Raw genomic sequence first — 13918 nt, 5'->3', positions numbered from 1 at the left:
CTCTCTCTCTCTCTCTCTCTCTCTCTCTCTCTCTCTCTCTCTCTCTCTCTCTCTCTCTCTCTCTCTCTCTCTCTCTCTCTCTCTCTCTCTCTCTCTCTCTCTCTCTCTCTCTGTGTGTGTGTGTGTGTGTGTGTGTGTGTGTGTGTGTGTGTGTGTGTGTGTGTGACCTGTTCCACTTAATAAAATGGTTCTTTGTAAGATTATTTATTGCTGTTGTTGGAATGTTTTATGAAATTTGATTATGTTTTTACTGAAGTATCTTTGTTTTCCTCCTCTTTGCAGCAGGATTGAAAGGGTCGTAGGCAGCAGGTAGACGGGACCGAGAAGAGACACAGAGCAGGATTTAGTAGAGGAAGAGTAAGGTAAGCATGTGTGTGTTTGTTTTCTGCCCTCCACTACTTATATTTATTTATTCATTACTTTTCACGTGTCTTCCCCTTCCTTGACTTAACGTCTTGGTAGAGGTAGAAATATATAAGATGAAAAGTAAAGTAGTAAGCTTGTGTATCTTTTTTTTTCACCCACCTACTTTTTTTTTTTTTTAATACCATTCCCCTCTGTCCCCTTCGTAAACGTTTTAGTAGAGAAAGAGTAAGTGCTTTTGTTTACCCTCCTACGTTTGTTTATTTCACACGCGTACCCCTTTTGTTAACATCTTGGTCCCCGCGTTCCATATTTCCCCCCCCCCACTACATCTGCGTCATCCATCCCGGCGCTTCTTTATAACAGGAAGAGTGTGTGGGTTGGAGGACTCGACCTGTATCTTTTTTGCCGCGAGAGATATGGGTCAGTGATGATTGGGGGAGAAAGAGGAAGAGGGGAAAGAAGGTGGGCACATAAGAAGAGGCAGAGAAGTAGAAAGAGTGTGTGGATGGATTTAGAGGAGGAAGATAGTGACAAGATTGGTGGGAGACGCTATGCAGTAAGAAGAATAGAGAAAAAGACAAAAGAGCCAAAAAAGAGGAAAAAAGGAAAATGATGAAAGTAAAAGAAAAATAGACGGGTGTAGACGGATTTTTAACAGTAAGAAAGTGGCTGGAGTGGTGAGAAAAGCTATGAAGTAAGAAGAATATAGGAAAAGACAGAAGAGGAGCTTGAAAAATGAGTAAACGTGATGTGAAAGAAAAAAAAACGGAAATGGATAGGGAGAGTAAAGGAAGAATAGACGGGTGCAGTAAGGCATGCTGTAAAAATGGAAAGGGGTGGAGAGGCGGAAGAGGAATAAAGAAGAATGGATGAGACGAGAAAGGCACGAACGGAATAACGTAAAAAGGATTTAAAACAAAAAAGTGAGAAAGAAATGAACGCTTGCCAGGAAGGAAGGAACTACAGAAGGAGAGGCGGACAGGGAGAGTGTGACTGGAAAAATTGAAGACAGGCATGAGGGGAAAGTGAAGCAAAGGAATAGAAGCGGAAAGCCAAAGCCAGAGAGCAAGAGAAGCGAGCACACGGCTTGATAGAGTAAGGACGGTGTCTGTCTAGAAGCAAATAAGTAACCGGGAAGAGGAGGACACGGACCATAGAGAAAAGATCTCGAGAGACGAACCTGGCAGGCGGAGAGGAGAAAAACATGGAAAGATACAAAGAAAGACATCGAGAGACGGACTCAGAGTGGGCGGGGAGGTGGAAAATGAGGAGGAGGTGGAGGAGACAGACCATAGAGCGAAGAAGACACCGAGGGACAAATAAACTTTTAAGTGGGTCGGGAAAGAAGGAAAGGAGGAGACTATAGAACAAAAAAGACACGAGACTAACGAATATTTTAAAGGAAAGAATTGTGTGGGGGTGGAGAGTGAGGACCATGAAGCAAAAAAACACGAAAAGATGACAAAAAGAGAGAACAAGAGGGCAGACAGACAGACAGACAGGCCACGCGCACAGAGGCAGGAGCGACAGTCCCGGTTACCTGAATGGAGTACGTTTTGAACAGTGACGTGGGCGAGGCGAAGCGAGGCGAGCAGAGTAGGACAGAGCAGATCAGAGCAGAGATGAGATGAGGTGAGGTGCGTGGGTGAGGTGTAGGAAGAGCAGACCAAAGGGACGCCCCCACGCTATCTGCTAACGATGGAAGGGAGGTCGGCTGTAAACAAGAAGGAAAAAAGGAAGGCGAGAGTTGATCCCTTTCCCTTAATGCCCCATAGAAAGGCCGGAATGGAGGAAAATGGGACTCATTAAAACCCCGTGAAGATCGGACTCGTTAAGCTGAGAAGATCAGCCCCCATAAAGTCCCACCATTGATACATGCTAAGCCATGTGATAAATAAATGAGCGTCGTAAAAAAGCTGCGGCAGATGGGGTGTTGACGAGGCCAGGTGTGCAAGGGGGACTCATTAGGGTGGCCTGAGAATGGGTCCTTAAGCTAGAGAGGAGTGGTGTGTGTGTGTGTGTATGTATGTGTGTGTGTTGGCGGCACTGAGGAGGAATGAAAAGGGGAAAGAGTGAAAGTGGAGTTGTTTTACGTGTTTATTTTGAGACTAAGGATAGACAGTGAAAAAAAAGTTCATTGATTCTCTCTCTCTCTCTCTCTCTCTCTCTCTCTCTCTCTCTCTCTCTCTCTCTCTCTCTCTCTCTCTCTCTCTCTCTCTCTCTCTCTCTCTCTCTCTCTCTCTCTCTCTCTCTCTCTCTCTGAAAACAGTAATCATGTTTGTAGATAACCAGAAAGACACTTAACCGTTACTTATCAAGGTGATGAAATAACAGGAACCGTTTTAATATCATGCTGACAATGGACATGAGAGAGAGAGAGAGAGAGAGAGAGAGAGAGAGAGAGAGAGAGAGAGAGAGAGAGAGAGAGAGAGAGAGAGAGAGAGAGAGAGAGAAGTACCTTGACCTCTACCTAGACACACACACATTTACACGCACGCACACATACCCCTCGCCGGCACGTGTGTGTGTGTGTGTGTGTGTGTGTGTGTGTGTGTGTGTGTGTGTGTGTGTGTGTGTGTGTGTGTGTGTGTGTGTGTGTGTTCACTTTTTCTCCTTCCTTTCACCATCTCCATGTTATGATTAATGTCACTATCACTCTCACTACATTCAAGACAACCTAATTCTCTCTCTCTCTCTCTCTCTCTCTCTCTCTCTCTCTCTCTCTCTCTCTCTCTCTCTCTCTCTCTCTCTGCCACAAACCTAGAAACAAGCAAGGGACCATGATTTACCTCCTTCTGTGTGTGTGTGTGTGTGTGTGTGTGTGTGTGTGTGTGTGTGTGTGTGTTAAAAAGAAACATTCCCTTTGGGTTTTATCTTTTCTCCCTTTCCCTCTTTTTGTTTCCCACGCACTAAGACACGGCTTTCCCCACCACCACCACCGCTGGCCTTCCCCACGCTGTACCCAGACCCAACCCAACCTGCCGCACCACCACCACCACCACCACCGTCCATACCACCCACCAACACATCATTTCACCCATCCCGGCTTCCCCGCCCAGCACGGCTAACCCGGCCCCTCCGTCGTCCCCTGGCCACACCACGCCCCGCCCCGGCACAACACGCGGCACTCAACAACGCCTTTCACCTGCTAAGTCGTACCCAGATTTGACGCTCCTCCCACCCCACCCTGGCTGGAGTCCGTCCCCTCAGAGCTTTTGCGGCGCCCCCTACTCTCCCCGCCTCTACCCCCACCATGACCTGCCTCCACCTCCTCAAGTATACCGCCCCTTGACTTGCAGACGCCATCTACCTCTCCTTCGCATCCACATCTACAGCGACATCACGATAAGGCTCTCTCGCTGTGTCAATAACCTCTGCAAAAGCAACGCCTTTAAGCCCTATTCCTGCTTCCCTCCCTCCCTCCAAACCTACCATTCTGCCGGTCCTCAGCGCCATGCAGGATCACCCAGCCCACAGCAAACAGCGCATGTCGTATCCCCGCCCCCAAAGAGGTAGGGTCGCGGTTCAATACTATACCCTTAGGGCAGGTCAAGGTAGTGCCGGGCCAGGCGGCTTCCGGCCTTGCTTGCATTCTGAACTTGTGGACGAATCGCCACCTGAGAGAGGCTGGAGAGGGCACGTGGGAGGACCTTGTCTGCCCCGGGGCGTCTCCACCCAGCCACCGGCTCTTACATCTTTGAGCCAGTACAGTATACATACCTGGTCACCACGTGGTCGTTTTGTTCTCTAGACGCGCCTCCTCCTCCCCCTCCTCCTCCTCCTCTTCTTCTCTCCTCGCTTTCAGTTCCAGACACTTGCGCTGTAGACATTAATGATTTTGTGCACTCAGAGATGTAGGTGTGTCTTTGTATGTCTGGTTATCTGTCTAGGCTTGTCTGTGTATCTGTCTAGGTCTGTGTCTGTGTCTTTGTCTGCGTCTGTGTCTGACTGGTCTGGTCTGTTCAAGGCTGGTCTTTCCGCCTATACTAATACTCGTATATCATTACCACTTGACGACAACGACAACCAGCACCGCCACAAGTATGTTCTCCACAAACCTCAGTCCCGGCGCCGCCATGACTGACACACCCTCATTCACGTAGATCACCAGCAGCCTCCGTGGGGACACAGCGAGGCAGCGGGGCGGGCAGTGGTTGAGGAATGCAGTGGCGGGGACGGAGGATCAGACGGTAGGCGCCGGAATGGTGGGCGGAACGACATTTTGAGACAGGGACAGGGTGGGGCATTGCGGTAGTCTGGGGGGCGGGTGAGGGGAGTGTGTTTAGGGAATGTTTAGAAGGGAAGGAGAGAACAAGGGAGAGAAAGGGTGAGACGAATCTGGGAGAGATGAGAGCTGCTAGAGGGAGGAGGAAGTTTTTGGGCAAGGCAAGACAAGGCAGACAGGCTGTAGACGGCGGAAGTCTGGCGGTGGAGAGGAAAGAGAGAGGGGTAGGGAGGGTGGGAGGAGAGGCGGAGCGTCAGCTGGGTATTGGTAGGGGTAGTAAATTGAGGGAGACCTGCCAGCTGGCCGCCACCACTACCATCACCACCGCTTCCACTACTGATCTGACCTGACTTGAGTCATCTGACATGACCTATAGGCTGTTGTCCACTGATATCCCGCTGACTGTGTGAGAGAGAGAGAGAGAGAGAGAGAGAGAGAGAGAGAGAGAGAGAGAGAGAGAGAGAGAGAGAGAGAGAGAGAGCAATCAGCCCCGCACCACACCGCAGTCACTACCCAGCCATCCAACAAGACCATAAAAATAAAGTAAAAAATAATAGAATCTGACCATAGCACATCCTTTACCCCTTTCCCCACTCCTTCCCTCTGCATCCCCTTCCTCCACACACTCTGCCCCCTCCCCAGTCGAGCTTTCCACCCCTCCTCTCGCTTTTGCCCCCTACCCCTTTAAGAGAAGAGCTGAGTGGAGAGAGGGAGCGGGGGGCGGGCGTGGTGGAGGCGGGGGAGCCGTGTGAGGTAGGTCAGTGCTGGCAAGGCCCTTCTCTCTTTCTACCCAAACTCACTCTCTCTCTCTCTCTTTCTCTTTTCTTCTCTTGCTTTCTCTCTCTTTGTCCTGTTGGGGTCCATTTCCCCCCGAAACTAGAAATTAGGTCAAAGAAAGACGGTCGGGAACGAAGGGAACAGAGAGAGAGAGAGAGAGAGAGAGAGAGAGAGAGAGAGAGAGAGAGAGAGAGAGAGAGAGAATTGGTATATCACTTTCAAAACTACCTTGACCTATCACCAACACTACCCATCCATCCTTCAGCCACGCCCTTCGTTCTCCCTCCTCATTCTCCTCCTCCTCTTCCTCCCGCCTCTCCGTCAGGTACTGATCACGACGCCGGGGACAAAGAAACCATGGTCTCGGCGGGCATTTTGGGGCTGGAGTGCTGGGGAGGGGGACAGGACGGGTGGTGGGGGTAAAGGAGTCAAGGCTGGGCATCAGGAAATACCACTACCACCACCACCACTACCATTACCACCACCATCGCCACCGCCGTCAATCTGTACTTACCTTGCCCTCCCCCATGCTTGACTCTTCCGACCTCCGCCTTCTTTCTTCTTCACCCTTCCCCTAGCTGGCTTACGGTGTTCAATTCGGAGAACACTGGACATGACGTCACTGTTCTCTCTCTCTCTCTCTCTCTCTCTCTCTCTCTCTCTCTCTCTCTCTCTCTCTCTCTCTCTCTCTCTCTCTCTCTCTCTCTCTCTCTCTCTCTCTCTCGTCCACCTTCACCCACTCCGGTCCACCTTTACCTACCTACCTTCACCTGACATTTGTGATACCATCGTCCTCTCCCTCCCTCTTCCTACCTCTGTCATCCTCGCTTCTCCCTCCACCTGTTAGCCCCAACCTGCTCTTATGGCTCTAAATGTATATCTCACCTCCCCCCTCCCTCTCCTCCTTTTCCCATCACCCCTTTCCTTTTCATCGCTATACCATCCCTCCTTAGTTCTCCACCCACAACATTCTACCCTAAACCTTCCTTCCGGCCGGCTGTCTCTCCCCCTCCTCTCTTTCTCTCTTCCCTCCATCCCTCTGTCTCCTCACTCCACTTGCCGCCACTTCGTCCACCTTTAGTGTTCTGCCTTCTCCCCTCCACCCCCACCATGTCAGATTCTGGCCTCACCTTTAACCTACACCTCTAACCCCGCCCTTTCCTTTATATAGACTGACTCCCCCGCTTAGCTTAACCCTTAACTATCTGTCCTGACCCCTCCCCAACACTTGACATACCTATTCCCCTCCCCTCCCCCAACACACACACACACACACACACACACACACACACACACACACACACACACACACACACACACACACACACTCACCTGGATTGCGCTTTCCACTACACTTCACTCACCCACACACCCACACACATCTCTCTAATCAGGTGTTGTGACAGTGATAGCGATAAGGCTGGTGATACGTAGCCAGATAGCGTCCTGAGCATGTATGTGGGAGGGTGACGTCATTTTGTGTGTGTGTGTGTGTGTGTGTGTGTGTGTGTGTGTGTGTGTGTGTGTGTGTGTGTGTGTGTGTGTGTGTGTGTGTGTGTATTCCGCCCTGTTCTACTAAGCCTGCTGAGCTCCTCTCCCCACTCATCTTTCTCTCCTTCCCTCTCTTGTCCTTACCCCCTCTTGTTACGCGGCTGCCTGTCCTCTCGCATCCCTCTTCTCCCCTTTCTCCCCTCACATTCTCCCTCCCTACGCCGGCTGTTCGATTGTTGCCACCGTGTGTGTGTGTGTGTGTGTGTGTGTGTGTGTGTGTGTGTGTGTGTGTGTGTGTGTGTGTGTGTGTGTGTGTGTGTGTGTGTGTCAGTGGGCCACCCCACGTCTCTCTGGCGCGGCACTTCCATGTGGTGGTGTTGCGAGGAGGGTGGTGGGAACACACTGAGGGGGTGAAGGGAGCCATTTCCGGGGTTTCTAGGTGCTGGGTGGGGTGCTTGTTGTGTGGCGTGTGTCTGCCTCTATAGCAGACAGACGCCCTCCTTGGTTCTTTGGCTGCTGATAGGATAGGAGGGAGGGAGAGAGGGTCCTGACTGCTGCGCCTGCGTTTGTGTGTGTGCGCGAATTAAATAGCCAACAAGCTGATGATTTAGTGTCAGGATGGATTATTATATATTAGTATGCATATCTTGCCAGTATTACCAGAGTTTTCTCGGTTGCTTGGTTTACTGGCTGGATTCTTAGGGCAACTACCTTAGTAAGTCCGTCGTATTTTGTGTTGATAGGGGCGTGCGTTTGGCGAGCTGATCAGTTGGCCAGTGGGGTAAGGAGTTTGCTTTTTATCTCGCACTGCTGAGGGAGCAGGTTATCTATCCCAGGCGTCATGTTACGACAGAAAATGTGTCATTATTTTGAGGCCAACACGCAGTGACCTACATGGCACGTTGTGGCGCTCTGACTCTGCTCAAGATAACCTGTGTGTGTGTGTTGACGTGAGGGTAGCTCCGTGGGAGATGATTGTAGGAATATGATTTTAAGTTGCTCGGGATGGAGTGTTTAAAAGACTGAGTTTGAGAAAGAGATAGGTTTTCGGTGTTAAGTCGTGGTTGTCATCTTTAGATTTTGAGTTCAACAACAGCAACAAAGACATGAACCTAAATTTAACGGTGACTACATTTATAGTAAGATTTCCTTCCTCTTATGTCCTGTGTGTGTGTGTGTGTGTGTGTGTGTGTGTGTGTGTGTGTGTGTGTGTGTGTGTGTGTGTGTGTGCGCGCGTGCGTGCACGCAGCTTATCTTGGCCAGGTGAGGTCCAGCTGTCGGCCACCTGCCTACCCTCTCCAAAACCCTCCCCGCCCCTCCACCCTGGCCCCCTCCCTCCCAGCACATCCTTACCCCACCGCCGGCCCGCCTCACCTGCCGTACTTGCCTTTGTAGTATTATGTATAATCTCCAATCCTGTCAGCTGTTCATCTTCCCACTTCTTACCCCTTCTCATGAGCCTTCCTGTCTCACTACCCTTACTACACCTCTGCTCTCCCTGTCTCTTGTTACCTCACTGTGAAAAGCTAATGTATCACGTGTTTATTTGTAAGCACCACCACTCCCACGCCTCACCTCCCTTAACCACTTAATACATTTATAGATACTGTGTTCATTTTTTTTTATCCGTTGTGTATATGTTACAGTCAATACCTGAATCCAGACAATTTGTAAAGTGACTTATTTTTTCAGGCAATTTGTGAACTGCCTGGTTAGGTTAGGTTAGGTTAGGTTAGGTTAGGTTAGGTTAGGTTATAACCTAACCTAACCTAACCTAACCTAACCTAACCTAACCTAACCAGGCAGTTCACAAATTGCCTGAAAAATAAGTCACTTTACAAATTGTCTGGATTCAGGTATTGACTGTAACATATATACCCCAGTTATTTGTGTCAGGGAGCCTCGTTTAGTTACGTACGTATGTACATGTCTGGTTTTGTAACTTATTTACGTTGTGTTTATCTTGGAAGGACACACACACACACACTCATGCCCCGTGCCACCAAGGACCATCCCCCACTTCTCTCTGTCTCTCTCCCACCCACCCACCCCTTTCAGTTTCCCCCCACTGAGTCTCGTCACCTTCCTTCATCCCTACCCATCTCTTATCCTTCACTCGCATTGTTTTATTACCACCACTGCCTCGACCTCCCCTGGTCTTGGTGTGGGCTGCCATGTAAAAACCTCCCCCCTCGGCCTGAGAGAGAGAGAGAGAGTCTACGCGAAGAATCTAGTACTGCCATTTGTTGCGATCTCTCTCTCTCTCTCTCTCTCTCTCTCTCTCTCTCTCTCTCTCTCTCTCTCTCTCTCTCTCTCTCTCTCTCTCTCTCTCTCTCTCTCTCTCTCTCTCTCTCCTCCTCCTCCTCCTCCTCCTCCTCCTCCTCCTCCTCCTCCTTGACAGGCCAGGCAGGCAGCCAGATGTGTTCTCTGCCGGGCTTGGAGGGAGAAAAGCAGGATATAAGGGAAAGGTTTGAGGGGCCGGGTATCTCTTTGTCTAAACCTAAGGCTAATGGTGGGAAGAGAAGGGATGAGTGAGAAAGTTAAGTGGGACATCAGTATTTTGTTCCGTGATGATGATGATGATGATGATGATGATGATGATGATGATGTTGGCTATAGCAATAATAATGAATGTGTCTCTTCTGATACTTTTTCAATGCTCATGAATGTAGATTGTGAGAATGAAAAGGATGCCAAGGTGTGTGCGTGCGTGCGTGCATGCGTGGGTGCGTGCCCGTGCGCGCTAGCGTGCGTGCACGCCAAGATCCTAACATTTATCTCCTCTTAAAATATTTATTATAATATTGAATCTTATCTTTACTACTACTACTACTACTACTACTACTACTACTACTACTACTACTACTACTACTACTACTACTACTACTACTACTACTACTACTACTGCTGCTGCTGCTGCTGCTGCTGCTGCTGCTGCTGCTGCTGCTTCTTCTTCTGCTACTACTACTGCTACTACTACTACTACTACTGCTGCTGCTGCTGCTGCTGCTGCTGCTGCTGCTGCTGCTGCTGCTGCTACTGCTGCTGCTGCTGCTACTACTACTACTACTACTACTACTACTACTACTACTACTACTACTACTACTACTACTACTACTATTACTATTACTAATAATATCACCATCGCCGAGGCAGGATACGATGTGTATTCGCACAATCCGTCAGTCATTCTGTCATTGGATTTGCCACGCGCAACATGCTCATCTCATCCTCATATACTTGAAATCATCATTTACTCCCCCACATACACTCTCTCTCTCTCTCTCTCTCTCTCTCTCTCTCTCTCTCTCTCTCTCTCTCTCTCTCTCTCTCTCTCTCTCTCTCTCTCTCTCTCTCTCTCTCTCTCTCTCTCTCTCTCTCTCTCTCTCTCTCTCTCTCTCTCTCTCTCTCTCTCTCTCTCTCTCTCTCTCATTCAGGTGTAGTTAGGGATTAGGTGTTCCTGTGCTCACGTGCAGCTAAGGTATGGCTTCGTGCTGGCCTCTCTTATATGTCGACCTTGCACGTGTTTCCTCCACCCACCATGCACTTCCTTCTTCCCGGCCTTTTTGCAGACATTTTTACTGAATTGTGTTACCGGTGCGCTCCCGTGGACAAAGATTTATCTGCCATTATCACCAACATCATTGTCAGCGTCAGGTGCGTTCTCTCTCTCTCTCTCTCTCTCTCTCTCTCTCTCTCTCTCTCTCTCTCTCTCTCTCTCTCTCTCTCTCTCTCTCTCTCTCTCTCTCTCTCTCTCTCTCGTCATTCAAGGTTCAAACTCGTGTAATACGAATTATAATAATTGTACTTACTCACTTTTACTGCTAATATTATGAATAGTGGCAGAAATTACGTATCTTTGAACTAATGTCAGCTGGATGTCCGTCCAATGCTCACACTTTCTAAACGTAAAATAAAGTTGAAGGTATTGCTGAGAGGGGACCATGAGGAGGATTACGTCTGGGCGTCACTGGCGAGGGGAGAAAGGTTTGCAGTTCAAGATACTCTCCAACCCTTAAAGCCTTTCTTCCGTCTTCTACACACATAGCAGAGTGCAGGGTACAAAAGCAACGAGAAAGCAAGGTCGGATGACGCACCTATGAAGCCAAAGGTGTTGAAATAAGCAGCGGTGCGATGTGATAGCTGGGGAACACAGGAGACCGGTGGCTATATCTGAACCAGCAGGACGAGAGAAGCCTTGTGTCCATGGAGAAGTCCGGGAAGATAACCAAGTGCGTGTTTGGGAAAGAAGACAGCGATGGTATCAAAAGGATAGCGAAAAAGGGGAAAAATCGTATATAATGAAGACACGGTAGGTTGTATGATACTTACAAGGGAGCGGTTGTATGTATCGTAAAGTTAATCAGTGGTGGTGTCGGAAGCAATATTTCAGTAATATTTCTTCCGCCTTAGTATTTTCTTGTCTTGTGGTATTTGGACGCACTTGACCTTGACCCCGCCGAGATGAAACGAGAGAGAGAGAGAGAGAGAGAGAGAGAGAGAGAGAGAGAGAGAGAGAGAGAGAGAGAGAGAGAGAGAGAGAGAGAGAGAGGTTCTCCACATGCGTGTGAAACAATGATCGAATTATGCCTACGATGGAAAATGTGTTGACATGAAATGTATTGCGTCAAGTCTAAATTTAGTAGCACAAATTTGACACACACACACACACACACACACACACACACACACACACACACACACACACACACACACACACACACACACACACACACACACACCTGGCTACAACTCTATTCCCTCATCCCTTTCCCCACCCTCTCTCCCTCTCGTGGATTCACTTTCACCTACCAGCAGGTCTGAGGTCATGTCCAGTCACTTTACCCTCCTCCACCACCGGTACGCCAATTCTTTGTACAGTTGGTGCCTATCTATACTGTTCAATGACCTCAACACCTGCACAATTACCACACCCATACCCTGACCTTAAACTGGTCCCGCCACCCTTCACCTGCATGTACACTTGACATGACCATCAAGGTTCGTGCAGGCAATCTCACACACCTGTGTTCGTGTCACTCTGTATGGCTTGCACCACATGCCAGCCTTAACAATATCCAACTGCCTGCCAGTGTTCATAATGCATTTGGTTATTCATTAAGTGAATATACACACTCAACCGCACTTATAATGTTTCATGAATGAACTTTACGGAATAATGATTCCCCCAATCTCTCTCTCTCTCTCTCTCTCTCTCTCTCTCTCTCTCTCTCTCTCTCTCTCTCTCTCTCTCTCTCTCTCTCTCTCTCTCTCTCTCTCTCTCTCTCTCTCTCTCTCTCTCTCTCTCTCTCTCTCTCTGTGTGTGTGTGTGTGTGTGTGTGTGTGTGTGTGTGTGTGTGTGTGTGTGTGTGTGTGTGTGTGTGTGTGTGTGTGTCAAAAGCCATTTATGGTATATGATGTATTGTTACCTTTGTTTTTAATTATCACCCTCTATCCTTATGATGCATCTGTATTTTATATTATTATTATTATTATTATTATTATTATTATTATTATTATTATTATTATTATTATTATTATTATTATTATTATTGCCATCATCATCATCATCATCATCATCATCATGTTTTCTCGCTCGTCATTTTTTCAAGTAGAAATTATCAGTTCGGCAAAATACGTTCCACACTCACAGGAAAGACACTGACATTTTATATTATTATTATTATTATTTTTTTCTTATTGTATGCTTAGCATCAATGATGTCGATTCTTGTTACGTTTGTAACGACAGTAATGAGCAAAGATGAAAGTTATAGAAGAGTGAAAACTTTCTCTTCCCACTGCTGTTATTACCACTCCTCGCAGCTCGGCGAAGAGGATGACTTGCCTCCTAACTACCTTCGCTCGTTTACAAGAGGTTTGCAGCCAGTGTCTGTGTAACTTAGACATGGTCTGATCCTAGTGATATTAGATTGTTGCCTCCCCCCCTCTCTCTCTCTCTCTCTCTCTCTCTCTCTCTCTCTCTCTCTCTCTCTCTCTCTCTCTCTCTCTCTCTCTCTCTCTCTCTCTCTCTCTCTCTCTCTCTCTCTCTCTCTCTCTCTCTCTCGTTCTTCAGGCAGATTAGGACATAAGTAGTCTTGTAGGTGTTAGTCTTCGTCACGTTGGCCTTCAGTAGACCGACCCATATTAGTGCGTACACCGTCCTGTTGGCTTGGCTATCAATACGCCTACGTCACTACCAAGTGACGTCATGACTTCACGGGTGCGGGTCGTGACGTCACTGGTAGCTACGTCACGTTCTAGGCAGCAGATGACGGGCGTGTGTTGTACAGGGTTGGTGTTGTCCTCGGTGGTGGAAGCTGCAAACGGCCTCCCCCAGGTGGGGAAAATGACTGGCGGACGAACGCCGCCACGCGTCGATCATGTCTGTTTACGTCACTGGTCTGACGTCACACCCAGCTGATTTCTCTGGAGTGTTTGAGGCACCGCGAGGGGGACCGACTCTCTCCGCTCTGCGTTCATGGAACTGGAAGTGAAACAAATTGACATTTTTACCAGCGCTCTTAGAATGGACAGACACGTATGACATGTCGACGGGTTACTGTCAGCGAATATAATAGATGATATATGTCATGACAGGATAGGAAAGAGTGAAAAAGTTTGGGTGTCTGGGAAGCACAGGGAGTGGGAGCGCGGGGGCATCACGGGGAGTGGGCTCGGGCTTCCCCCCGTGAGCCAGCCACAGCCAACCAGGCCAGCAGTCGGCCGCGTCTTGCTCACCGTGGAGGGCGTTCGTTGATCGCTGTGTGGATTTACTCCATAGTTACAAATATTTTCTCAGTGACAACAAGAGTAGTGCACATTGATGTAAACAGAAGGTAATTGAGTGAGTTTTTATGCTGATTCAGCATCGTATGGTGTAGTTATTGGAGTTGGAGTTTTAAACTAGATCGTGTGGCGATGGCTTGGCGGTGTACGAGGGAAAAGCCGATGATGCAAGTGTTTTTTTTCTTTTCTTTTTTTGTTTTGTTTTGTTTTTGTTTAAATCTTGCTTTGTTAAAGGTTAAGTGAGTGACCACAAATACGTGGGAGTGTTGAT

The 13918-nt window shown here is 48.5% G+C and overlaps 1 protein-coding gene across 5 annotated transcripts in view; it reads left to right on the top strand.

The window, feature by feature from the left end:
• LOC135102059 (SIN3-HDAC complex-associated factor-like) overlaps positions 1–13918 on the top strand; it is an 88332-nt gene that overhangs the window by 58465 nt on the left and 15949 nt on the right. For 4 of the 5 annotated variants that reach the window (XM_064006749.1, XM_064006759.1, XM_064006741.1 and 1 more), the window contains exon 2: positions 283–362. The gene's annotated coding sequence lies outside the window, so the exon portion shown is untranslated. Of the gene's footprint in view, positions 1–282; positions 363–13294; positions 13698–13918 lie in introns of those variants that run through there. The other variant, XM_064006721.1, reaches the window with a different exon arrangement.

Source organism: Scylla paramamosain, chromosome 1 (assembly GCF_035594125.1).
Source record: "Scylla paramamosain isolate STU-SP2022 chromosome 1, ASM3559412v1, whole genome shotgun sequence".
Lineage (NCBI taxonomy): Eukaryota > Metazoa > Arthropoda > Malacostraca > Decapoda > Portunidae > Scylla > Scylla paramamosain.
The sequence above is the reverse complement of the archived record's forward strand: the minus strand, read 5'-3'. Positions and strand labels throughout refer to the sequence as shown.